Raw genomic sequence first — 13,805 nt, 5'->3', positions numbered from 1 at the left:
GTGGTGAAACACTTCCCCTGGTCCGAGGTCAGTTACCGGGGAAATCCGTGTCGAAGCACAACATCTTCGACGAAGAAGTTCGCTATTTTCCGGGCCGTGGCATCCGGCAACGCCATGGCCTCCACCCATTTTGTAAGGTAGTCAACCACCACCACAATGTTTGTATTACCACTACGGGATCGTTGGAACGGGCCAAGGACATCAATGCCAATCCGCTCGAATGGTCCTCCCACCTATGTGATCTCCATCAGCCCTTCGGTTTTCCTTGATCCGGCTTCCGCGTCTGGCAACTTTTGCCGCTTTGGACATAACGGGTAACCGCTATGTCCATTTTGGGCCAATAAAATCTTTGTCTTGCTTTCTCCAGGGTCTTTCCTTGCCCCAGATGTCTTGCCGTGGGTTCATCATGAACCCATGACAACGCTTCCTTCCACCGCTCCTGGTGGCACACATAAGCGATCAAATTCTTGACCGAACCTGATTGTCCTCAGGTACAGTAAGCCCTCCTTCATCATGAAATTCCCGTACTGCGTGGTGCCGTTCTTGCCCATCACCTGCTTGATCCATCGCCACTGCTTCACCCGGTCTTGACCCTCAACCCAAGACCGCGTATCCAGGCCTATGGCAGCGACTGGGACGGCCACCGCTTGTGCCCCCTCACCCCCTTCTTGTATAGGGTAACGCGATAGGGCATCTGCGTCTTCCTGTAAACTTCCTTTCTTGTAGCAGATGGCAATGTCGTACTCTTGCAACGACAAACTCCTCCTCTCCAATCGCCCACTTAGCTCTTGCTTGGTCATCAGCCAACATATGGCATGGTGATCGGTTTTCACCACGATTTTTGTACCCCAAATGTACGGCCGAAACTTCTTTACAGCCCATACAATGGCAAGGCACTCTTTTTCCGTTATGATGTAATTTCTCTCCGACTTGTTCAACACTCTACTGACGAAACAAGTCAGCATGGGGTTCCCGTTTCTTTCCTGCATCAGCACCGCCCCTATACCGTAATCATAGGCGTCAGGATGCACTTCGAAATTCTTGGAATAGTCCGGATGAGCAAGCTTTGCTGCCTTCACCAGTGCAGCTTTCAACCCGGCGAAACTGTTCCGTTCCGGCTCCCTCCAACGAAAAACACCCTTCCCCTCCATTGCCGTGAGCGGGTACGCCTAATGGGCGAAATTTGGAACAAAGTTGTGGTAAAATGAGCAAAGTCCTACAAAGCTCTTCACCCACTTCCTCTTTGCCTTTTCATTGGCATTAAGGTTCAGCCCAGGAAACATCTCGATAGCCTTACAGTGATCCGGATCAGGCTCTTTTCCGGCTTTGCTTACCACGTGTCCCAACATCCTCACACGCTCGTTTCCAAAGGCACATTTTTCCATCTTCAGCAGCAAATTAACCTTCCGGAAGCACGACAAGACTTTTCCCAGTCTTTCCAAATGCTCTTCCGCATCCCTCCCAAAGATGACTACATCATCCATGTAGACAAGGCAATCGGTCCACTTCAATCCTGCCAATACCATGTCCATCAGCCGCTGGAATGTGCTCGGAGATGAGCCTAATCCAAACGGCATCATGCGGAACTGGTAAACCCATCCGGTGTGATAAAAGCTGTCTTTGGCCTATCCGCTTCCGCAACTGGCACCTGCCAGTATCCACTCTGAAGGTGTACAACACTAAACAGAGCGTTCCCTCCAGCTTAGATAGTGCATCGTATATGGGCTGGTTTGGGTAAACATCTTTTGTTGTCACCTCGTTCAGCCGTATGTAGTCAATGCAGAACCGCCACTTCCCGTCCTTTTTTTTCACCAGGACAATGGGCGATTACCATGGGCTTTGAGCAGGCTCTATAACTCCCTGCTTAAGCATTTTGTTGACTTCATCCTTAATCAGTTCCCGCTCCTTCCAAGCACTAATCGGTGCTGCCGTACGAGTTAGGATAGCATGTTCAAGAACATTGCACTGTCCCAAACAATCCCCATTGTCCGTAAACACATCTTGTATTTAATGTGAATACACTGTCATATTATGAATTTATACTTCTGCATGTAAAGAGAATCAAATATACTTATATTCAATGTGAATAAATGGTGATACCACGAGTTTTTAATTATATATGTGAACAGGATCAAATATACTTTTTTAACAGTGTGAATATACTGTGATATTATAGTTTATTCTACATGTAAGCAGGATCAAAAATACTGGTATTTAATGTGGATACACTGTAATATTATGAGTTATACTTCTACATGTAAACAGAATCAAATATAATCTTGTTTAATGTGAATACACTGTGATACGATGAGTTATCACTTCTACATGTAAACAAAATCAAATATACTTGTATTCAATCTGAATACACTGTTATACCATGCGTTTTTAATTATATATGTAAACATGATCAAATATACCTTTTTACAGTGTGAATATACTGTGATTATATGACTTTATACTTCTACATGTAAACAGGTTAAAATATACTTGTATTCAATATGAATACACTGTTATATTATGAGATTACCCTTCTACATGTAAATAGAAACATATATACTTGTATTCAATGTGAATAAACTGTTATACCATGTGTTTTTTCATCTATATGTAAACAGGATAAAATATGCCTGTTTTCAATGTGAATACACAGTGATACGATAAGTTTTCTCTTCTACATGTAAACAGAACCAAATTTACTTGTATTCAATGTGAATACACTCTTATACCATGAGTTTTTACTTTTATATGTAAACAAGATAAAATATACTTGTTTTCAATGTGAATGCACTGTGATATTATGAGTTTATACTTCTACATGTAAACAAAATCAATTATATTGGTATTCAATGTGAATACACTTTGATCCCATGAGTGTTTACTTATACATGTAAACAGGATCAAATATACCTGTTTTCAATGTAAATACACTGTGATACCATGAGTTTTTACTTCGAAATGTAAACAGGATACAATATACCTGTTTTCAATGTGAATACGCTGTGATATTTTGAGTTTTTACTTCTACATTTAAACAGATTCAAATATACTTGTATTCAATGTGAATACACTGTTATACCACGAGTTTTTGATTATATATTTAAATAGGATCAAATATATCTTTTTACAGTGTGAATATACTGTTATTATATGAGTTTTTACTTCTACATGTAAACAGGATAAAATATACTTGTATTCAATATGAATACAATGGTTTATTATGAGATTACACTTCTACATGTAAACAGAAACAAATATACTTGTATTCAATGCGAATACACTGTGATACAAAGAGTTTTTACTTCTATATGTAAACAAGATCAAATATATTTATATCCAATGTGAATACACTGTGATACCATGAGTTTATACTTCTACATGTAAACAGGATCAAATATACTTGTATTCAATGTGTAAACACTGTCATATTATGAGTTTATACTTCTACATGTAAACAGAATCAAATATAACTGTTTTCAAAGTGAATACACTGTGATACCATGAGTTTTTACTTCTATATGTAAGATAGGATCAAATATACCTGTTTTCAATGTAAATACACTATGATTTTATGAATTTATACTTATCCATGTCAACAGGATCAAATATACTTGTATGCAATGTAAATACACTGTGATATTATGAATTTATACTTCTACATGTAAACAGAATCAAATGTACCTTTTTTCAAGGTGAATACACTGTGATACCATGAGTTTTTTTTTAAATATGTAAACAGGATCAAAAAGACATGTTTTCATGTGAATACCATGTGATATTATGAGTTTATACTTGTACATGTAAACAGGATCAAATATACTTGTATTCAATGTGAATACAATGTGATATTATGAAATCATAATTCTACATGTAAACACAATCAAATATACTTGTATTCAATGTGAATACACTGTGATACCATGAGTTTTTACTACTATATGTAAACAGGATTAAATATACCTGTTTTTAATATAAATACATTGTGATTTTATATGTTTATACTTCTACATGTAAACAGGATCAAATATACTTGTATTCAATGTGAATACACTGTGATACCATGAGTTTTGACTTCTATATGTAAACAGGATCAAATATTCCTGTTTTCAATGTAAATACACTGTGATATTATGAGTTTATACTTCTACATGTAAACAAATTCAAATATACTTGTATTCAATTTGAATTCATTGTAATACCATGAGTTTTTACTTCAGCTAATGGCTCTTTCCTAGTTTCAACCTGAAAATTTATATTTTTAGGAAATGCTCAAATATTCGATCAAGATATATAATAACGCTACGAAAAGTATTTAAGTAACCATAAGTCTTTTTACAATTTCGGGAAAATGTTTTGATTTAATTATGTAACTGGAAGAACAGACAACGGCAGTATGTGCTGCACCCGTGAAAGGACGAGCACGTATCTTTCAACTCTTTTTAAATTAGTTTGTAAGCGCGGAAGAAAATCTAAAAACCACATTCTCTGAAGCGCAAATATACAGCGAACCTAATAATGTATTCAAATGGAAAATTGAAGCAGAAAAACGTTTTTGATTGATCACGATGCGAACCTTTGACATTGGTGATCGCCAGGACGGATATCATGTTTCAATTCACCGGATGCTATTGTTAGTTATTAATAAAATAATTATGTCTTATTGCTAATTTTACATTTTGCTTTTTTGTTGTTTTATTAAATTTTTCACATGTTGTTCATTTGGCAAAGTTGATATTCGTCCGTAGACTCGCACCCCAAGTTCAGGTTCCATGTACATAGCTTCTATCCATCTAAGCCTCATCTAGGGTCATTAATAATCAACAGACGCTATAACCCCTAGGCTATGAGCGCCCAACTTAATTTGATTTCGACAGACTTTTAAAGTTCCTTCCACAACGGTGTTAATGTTGCAAAACCTGTTTATACATTGTCAGATCCATTTCTTTGGGTCCCACGTGAGTTTTATTTGCCAGTTTGTAAAACCATTTGTTTTTTAATCATCTTAATCTTATTAACCATCTTGATCTTATTAATGTTGTGGATTTTAGACTTGGTGCTGGCAGCACATTCTTTCTGCTTATTGAACATTTTTCAGGATGATGGAAGTTCGAAAAATGCGGGGTTCTCGCGATTACCCCGAAAACCCGAAAACCCGAAAACCCGACCCGTTTGAAAAGCAAGTGTGTTTGCTGTTTTCACCCCAAAACAACGAGTTTTTTGCGCTGCCCCGTGGACCAAACTCGAAAATTACATTGCCCCGAGAGTAAAATAAAAAATAACAATAATAATTGGAAATAAAATGAAGTTATCATTATTCTGGGATTTATTGTAGCGCCAATGTACTTTGTCGCTTAGCACCGGATGATAAGAGATGCAAATGTGCGATGTCATTGGACTTTGCCATTCTGGCATACATACATCCCTTAAACCCAGTGAATCTGTTACATTATTATTAATTCCGCGAAAGTTTATTGATTTATTTATATAACTGACAGAACAGACAACGGCAGTATGTGTTCAGTAAGTTCATTCGTTGTTTACTTTCATAACAAGTTAGAGTCAGCTGCCTGAAGCCCCGACATTGCCAGAAACACAAACAACGAAAAAACTTTCTCTCATTTTTCAGATCAATGCGGGTTTCAGGTTCCATTAATTTTAATTCACATTACCTAACCTGTTACATTTCAATGAACATGAATTACCTCACCCTTCATTTCAAATTGAGATGTTGGAAAATTTCCTCCTTGAAATAGAATAAGCTTAAAGTATTCACGGTTGAGCGCCTTCGGGAACTGCCCCCGAGGCCCAGCCCCTGCTTTTTTTGGTCCGTAGACTGAGGTGGAAGTTAGTTCCTCATTGAATGGAATTATGGTACTTGTGTTTCACTTTTCTTTTTTTCCATTACCATACTTAGGAAGTCTCTCGTTCGGCTGGATCCTTATCCATTATCTTCTTGTAAGAGCAGATAGAGACTAAGCTACTCCTTCAGGGAGCCGTCCGCCCCCTTTAGATGGAAAAGCAGTCTTGAAGTTTCAATAATCATTGGTCAGTGCGCAATCTTGCCACCAGGTGGTATGGTGACCGTCATCGTTTCGTATAGATGGCAGGTATTAATTTTTTTTGTTTTATTCTTTTGGTTTACCTTGTTTTATTTTTAAATTACAGCAGTCATCTGGCTGCTATTCATGTTTTAGATCTTAAAAATGTTCACGGTTGAGCGCCGTAGGGAACTGCCCCCTAGGCCATGCCCGTGCTCCTTTTTGGCCCGTAGGCCGAGGCGGAAGTTAGTTCCTCAAGTGATCAAGTCACTTAGTATCCTACTACTTTATTTTTTATTATTATTTTATATTTAAAAACTTATTTTGTTATTTATTTATAATTTTTTATCTCCCTTTAATACTAGCATTGTCAGGACGGTGGTTCGCTGGGGTGAGAATCAAACGAGCCCGAAGTACAGTCACAGTATTGGAGGAGCGACCGTGTGCTTGGCTCGTGGTTTGGAATCAAAAGTCGTAGGTGGATGCTGACGTAATCTTATTACTTCAGGGTTTGTTGAGCGGTGCGTTAAAAGAGGTCTACCGCCAACCCCAGTGTTACTGAATTTTTTTTGTAACTGCACATGCACATGCTACCACTTTAACCACTGCACCAACCCGACAATGAGTTCTTACTCCTAATGCTTACCTAGCATTCGTCGACTGTACTCTCCTCGCAATGAAGCAGTTTTCATAAGGCGATCCAGTAGCGGCCATGGCGTGAGGGGTTTACTGATTTGTTTGTTGTTGTTGTTTTTTTTTAAACGTAGGCCACGTTACCTGATTCCGCATATTATGCGTACTGCCGTGCGTTTGGGGACTTACCACAGGCAGCTCGGGACCAATCAACGCATATGCTACGTCAGACATCTTACCTTACTTGGGTAAACGAAATGCTTATAGTTACCTTCAAACCTGTATCCCACTCGCCTGCTTCCTTTTCTGCTTTACAACAGTTCTTCTGTAGGAGGAGTATCACTATATTAAAGCAAGTGACGTCTTGAAGTTACAATAATAATTCCCACTTGGTTTACCAAGAGGGTCTAGACACCCTTTATTTCCCAACCTCCTCTTCCGTTTTTTCGTTTTTTTTAGTTGCAATTTACGTCTGAAATACTTGACATAAATTCACGCTCTAAACAGGGAAAGGTGGGCAATCCAATTCTTAAAAGGCCAATATTTTTTGCCATTTTCAAAATCCCTAAATAGCGTTCATGGTAGTAGTTTTTGTGGGAAAGGGGTTTGACCTTGGCGAGTCTTTTTTGAGTATTCGGGATGATGCCATCCAAACAGCTAAAAAAACCGTGACCGTGCAACCCCAGGTGATGACCGCCTATAAAATCTCTATCTAAATTATTTATCAAAATATTTTTTTGTCCCGGAAAGAATGCGCGTTTTGAAAAAAAGGCGAAAAAGAGGCGTGTTTCATGGGCGGTGAGCGGAAAGCGTCAATCGTCTTCATCGATACGATTTTTAACATCTGCCGCACATCAAGGTCTCTGAGACAGCGTCTTAACGAGCAGATGATAAATACGCCAATGCTAAAGGATAGGGCCTTCCAAAGAATCGATTCTTTTCCGGTCTTTTAACGATTCAATACTTCACCATCTAACCAACAAATACTTCACATTTAATCCGTAAACAGTTTACGTGTTACTACGTATTATTACTAGAAAATATATAACACGTATTATTCCTATATATTAAGTTCTATAAATTATATATATCCTTATATATTTACATCCTATTGTAACGAGCCAACTACATTATTTACGCTTTACAGAAGATGGCAAATCTGCACGGACATTGAGTGTACGCAAGGTGTACACCAAGGAAACGCCCACATGACCAAGTGACCACACGCCACCGCCATCTAAGCCACACCCAATGTGCCACTTGCAATTCTGTATAAAAGGCAATGTTATTCGCAACAATAGTTAGAGTAGTGTCATGCTTCTTGGTTTGATTGTATTTCTATTGTAGAAGTCAATAAATACACGCCTGGAAAATCTTACACTGCCATGATTATTATTATTTATAATAAATATTTTTTTCACCTGTTATTGCTGTACCGGGAAAGGAAAATTTTTTTCTTCCCTTGGAACGAGGAAACCCTAGTAGCTTTCTGCCGTCATATCTGCCGTACGATCTGGATACCCTAGTCGAAGTGTAATATACATCTAAAGGACATCCTAATGTCCAGTTTTTGGGACTTAATTGCGGATCATCCATTGGACATTCAATAGATTTCCTTTTCTAGACATCCAACGAAAAAAAAAAGGAAAGAATTCATCTTAGAGCGTACCTTAGCTTTCTAAAACATTGTAATGGGAATCTGACACTCTTACTACTCGGATGTGAAATAATAGTTGCATTCAGTCTAGTCCTTCAGTGCAATTTTAACTTAAAAAAAGGTCTCTGAGTGCGGGTGGATAATTATAGTGTTTTTTTAATTGATAGAGACAATAAAGTTATTGTACACGATGATTTTAAAGTCTACTTTTATCTATGAGTATACTTACTTTGATTTATATTATGCTATATTATGTTATATTATAAATAAGAGCAAGACTCATAGTATTTTATAATGTTTCCAATACTCTATTTTTATACAAGTGTAAAGGAGTACACGACCTTGTCATGGCTTGCAAGAGTTGCGGTAGAGGTCTCGGCGGGAGAGCGGCGGGGGCCTAAGTTGGCATACGGAACATGCAGAGCAGATCTGACTGTTCTTTGGGAGTTTGCGGTGGCTTTTTATATGTTAGTCATCATCCCGTGGGGGGCATACGGGACGATGTTAGGGTATAGGCGGATAAATTTGGGCGGTATCGGGCGATTTTGGACGTCACGAAGAGGTATAGACGGACAAATTCGTGCGGTATCGGACGAATTTGGACGATTGTAAAAAATAGGCCGGGCAGTTTCGGGCAATTCCCAAAAGACAAATATATATCAATTTTTAACGACGGTAGGTTAAGGCCGTTTTGGGCGGCTTTTGACAAATAGTAAAAGTGTCTATAGCGGGAGGGCCGAGACTTGTTCTCTCCGCTTGTTATATTTTCTAGAAAGTCAAAGAACTAGGTCAACTAGTGGGGTATAAAGTTAAAGAGAGTTTAAGGAATAAGGTCTTATTCTAATTAAGCAAAAAAGGGGCAAAAAGAGGCTTCGCTTGGCGTTTTGTTACACATGCCATTCTGTTTATTATCGTTTGTTAAAAGGAATACTTACACGTTTTTTTTCGTGATTGGCAAATGAAGTTTTACCCGACGTCCTATGGTTGTAAAAGCGATGTATCTCGCCCCTAAAGACCAATTTCCGTCCCCACGGAACAACACCTGTGGATATGCGTGATTGAAATTTCGAGAGAAGTAATTCTACGCCGACCCACTTGTTTTGTTGTTTCTGGGGACAGAAGGGTTACAATGAAGTCTATTCTTGGACTACACATACATGCGCGCGTTTTGGAATATTAACGTACCGACTAACAACATAATAATGAGGGACCTCAGACTGGTGTAAATAGTTCAGAGATTCCTAGACTTGACAAGTATATCAGATCAGCTAATAACTATCTGAATAGGTTGAGACTTTTCAGGTGACACAATCTACAATTACTGTCGGACCACGCTATGAGACAGTGATGAGGCAGACGACTTAAGGTGCGTTTTCACGTTAATCGTTTGTTGAACTTTTTTGTTCAACTTCAACTTGTAGCTTCACGAAAAAATGGTTTTCTATAAATTGTAAAACTAATTAGTTGAACTAGTAGTTGAAGTTGAACCTCAACCGATATTAACGCCAAAATGAAAGTACATAGATAGCGTTTTTCCCGCCAATACCCCTCTTAATTTCACAGACGAACTATTTTCATGATCTTGCTTTTTTCTGTGCCCTATTGTTGTGTCGCAAATAATAACATGACCGTCCGACCAAACTTTCAAACTATGTTCTCCAAAGTCTCAGTGAAGTTTAAACGTTGTAATTTTATTCATTGTTATTTTGTGAATATTTCGTGTAAATTTTTGTTATTTTAGGTGCAATGGCCACTAATGAAAGGATTATTTGCTTGTTTCTGTCCCAATATGCAATGGAAATGTTGGACTCAAGCACAGAAAGAGGTGATTCTGTTGATGAAGAAGAAAATGAGACATCTTTGGCTGTTATTACTTCAATTGAAATAGAAAGACACCCAAGGCAAGTTAGTTATCTGAATGATATCTCATTATATTCAAATAATGACTTCTTCAGGCGCTTCAGGATTACTCGTACAACATTCCTTTATGTGTTATCTCATTTACAAGATGAAAAAATTTGATCTGAAATTGCTTTTCATGGGGGATGTGATCCAATGACAATTGATGAGGTAATGTTTATAAATTTACAGTACTTGGGCAATCAAGGTGGCATACGATTGCTGGCAGATAAGTTCAATCAAACTGAATCTTCCATTTGGAAATCAATTGGTGAATTTTGTCATTACATGTATGAAAAACAAAGTGATTCTATTGAATGGCCAACAAGACAGGAAATTATGGCTATTTCCTGACAATTTCGCCAAAAAGCATTGTTTCCTGGTGTTGTGTGTGCTTTAGATGGTTCTCATATTCCATTTCCCCCCACCAATACCCTAAAAAGACACCTTATCTCAACTACAAAAAGTTTCACAGTTTTAATGTGATGGCACAGCTCTTCCAAACCGATCGTTTTGCTACGTATTTTGCGGTTTTCCTGGAAGCGTCCATGATTCGACAGTTTTCAAAAACTGTTCGCTATTCCAAAAATTAGGCATTCGATGTAATGATTTTTAAAATCCCAAAACCAATCATATTATAGCAGATTCTGCATTCACTTAAAAAAAAAGGCTAATAACATCATTTTAAAAATCAAGTAGTCAACCTCTCTCAAGCAAAAAAAATATTTAACACGAAATTGTCAAGCACTCGGATGGTAATTGAATTAATTTTTGGATACTTAAAAAACCGATTTAAGAGATGTACGGACGTAAACACTAGTGTTGAACGAGGAGTAGAGATTGTAAAAACGTTTTGCGTTATGCATAATATATGCATTCAACAAGGGGACTTGTTTTATGGGGGGAATAAAAATCCAAATGAACTTCATTGCAATGTTAATCCCAATTCCCAAAATGTTGTAAAAGATAACCAAGCTGCAGAAAGAAAACGCCAATTAATATGTGATTCCCTACAAACAAGAAGACCTGTTGTAGCATTTCACAGACGTCGTGTAGTGTATGACTTAAAAACATGCAATAGGTATTCATTATAAATAAACATGTATCAATTAAAAAATTGTTTAAAAAACTGTTTCTGTATTCAATAGTTAAAAAACGACTTTGCAACATTACAAACAGATATACATTTCCGAATGAAATGTATAAGTATTTCAGTACTTTATAAATTAACGAGTAAAACGAAAGTTCAATCATATGAAACAACAAACGTCACATTTCATCTTTAGCCCTTTGGATTAACCAAAAACCCTCGAATTACTACGAGAACTGGAGGTGTGAGGAGGAACGTTTATGAGTTGGTGAAGAGATCTTCGACTGTAATTAACCGATTTATTTGAATAGTTGGAATACGAATCTCTTGGGCTTGCACTATTGACACCTACTTTTGAAATATTCTGCGAGCTACCGGACGATGATCGTTTGTCATATTGGCGTCTCGGTGAACGGGAAGTGGACCTCGTTCTCGTTGATTAACATACTGATGTAATTGATTTTAGTGCGTCGATCAACTGTTGCGTTTTTTTTCATACGTTCAGTGTGTTTCTGTTCGATTTCTTTTTTCTCTTTTATATGTCTTACTTTTCATTCCTCTCTCATTTCTTTAAAAGCCTTAAGCACTTTGTTAGATTTCGTTGCTTTGCTTGGTTTTTTATTTTTTATTTTTGAAGAGACATTTTCTTCGTAACACTCATCGACATGAACATCATCATCATTGATTTCCCTTTTAAGGTTTCTTTTGCGACTTTTTTTAACATTTCTCTTTTTCCTGCTTAGAAATATCACTACCATCTTCCTGAGGAGTCTTCTTTCATAAACTGCTTCTTCTTTGGGAAATTCTAAATCTGTAGTAACACAATGAAATCAGTTAATCGTACGTAATCGTAGTTTAAAATTAAAAGGGGAAATTCAAATATCTTTTTCGAGACCTTCCTCATCACGTTTGCACTCTTTGTTATTGGCAGTGTCTTTGAATTTTGTTGGATTTAGTTTTTATTTAAAATATCACTAATGAATGGGGGACGATAGGAATGGTTCTTCTCCCCTAATAAAGTGATTGATGTAATTAGAAGAATACTTTAAATTAAATACATTTAGTAAAACACAAACCAAAAATTTCTTTTATCTGGTCAAACTATTTTGGCTTCTTATTAGTGTGAAGTTTGACTCTCCAGGTGAGAGTCGGCTTCCAGAATAAAACGAGATAGAGATGGGGATTTAGGTTAACTTACAGTGCTAGCATAGTGACGACTAGTGGCGGTAGACTTGAACGCGGTGGGTCGGGGTACCAAACAGTTTATTCAACACAAACACTTACACTTACAAAAATTAAAAAGGACTTGTCGAGTTGAGCACTAGAAAATGATTGAATTCGATAGGATTTTGGAGGGACATTTGATACGGGAAAACAAAGTCAGGTTAATTTAACATACGGGGAAAGGTAGAGAATATTTTAATGTAAATTTAACACTTAAGTGTGAAAAGGTAACGGGTGAGGGTTTTCGGGTTAGGGTTCTCCGTGGGAACCAAGGTCGTGCATCGGAGGTGTGAAATCGGTGGTGGAAAAAGGTTCGCTGCTTGCCGTTCCTTACATCATATCACTGGTCGTATCCCTAGTATCACTGGCACCACTACCAGTCTGGCTTAATTTTGAGATGTAACATCTGTTAAGTTTCAAAGACCATGTATTTGTGCCAGGTATAGTCTTCTCAGCACCCTGAGACGACTCCTAGACAACTCAAAATAAGATGTTACAATCATGCACTTATATACCGAAGATTGAAGGTTAAGAAGGTAGGGGTTAACAATAACTTTTGTTCTGCGATAAACAGTTAGCCTAAGGGAAGGTTGCATACGTGACGACCTTCTTGCTGGGTGGGGTTGCTGTTGCTGGGAGGGGTTACTGTTGTTTATTACACATCGATCATCTCTGCGAAGGTTTTCATATTTGGTTTTACAAGTGACACCTTTATCTTCACCTCGTACTAGAAATACCTCTTCATCAAGGCCAATAACAGTATCATCCCACACTTGATTTTATTTGTTTTACTATCGTTCAAGACAGACCACTTCTCTTTCACGAAATCAAAATAAACAAAAGTCATTTAGAATTATAATGAAAACTTGTAGAAAATTGAAAGTGATGTTCTAGACATACGCAGCAACAACTCCGTGGCTTCAAAATCAATTAATAATTGGGAAGCCTAGGCTGTTTCATTTTAAACTTTTTTTTGAATTTTGCGGGGGACATTTAATATATCTTGCGCCTAGGTAAAAAATACATTCCGTGAAAAAAATAAAAAAAAAATAGTTTTAGCACCCGCGCCGACGAAAAAACTGAAAAAACTGAACAAAATTTGCCTTTTTTTTACAAAATCTTGGGTTCAATCAAATATTTTCAACCCGACGCTTTATATGTGATTGATTATCATGTAATGAATAGAAGTATCAAATTTCGCTATAAAATAATCACATTAAAGACTTGCGCCATGAAAAATATGACATCTGGCACCTAAGCGCTATAG

This window comes from Daphnia magna, unplaced genomic scaffold (assembly GCF_020631705.1).
Source record: "Daphnia magna isolate NIES unplaced genomic scaffold, ASM2063170v1.1 Dm_contigs137, whole genome shotgun sequence".
NCBI classification, from domain to species: Eukaryota; Metazoa; Arthropoda; class Branchiopoda; order Diplostraca; family Daphniidae; genus Daphnia; species Daphnia magna.
Note: the sequence above shows the minus strand (reverse complement) of the source record.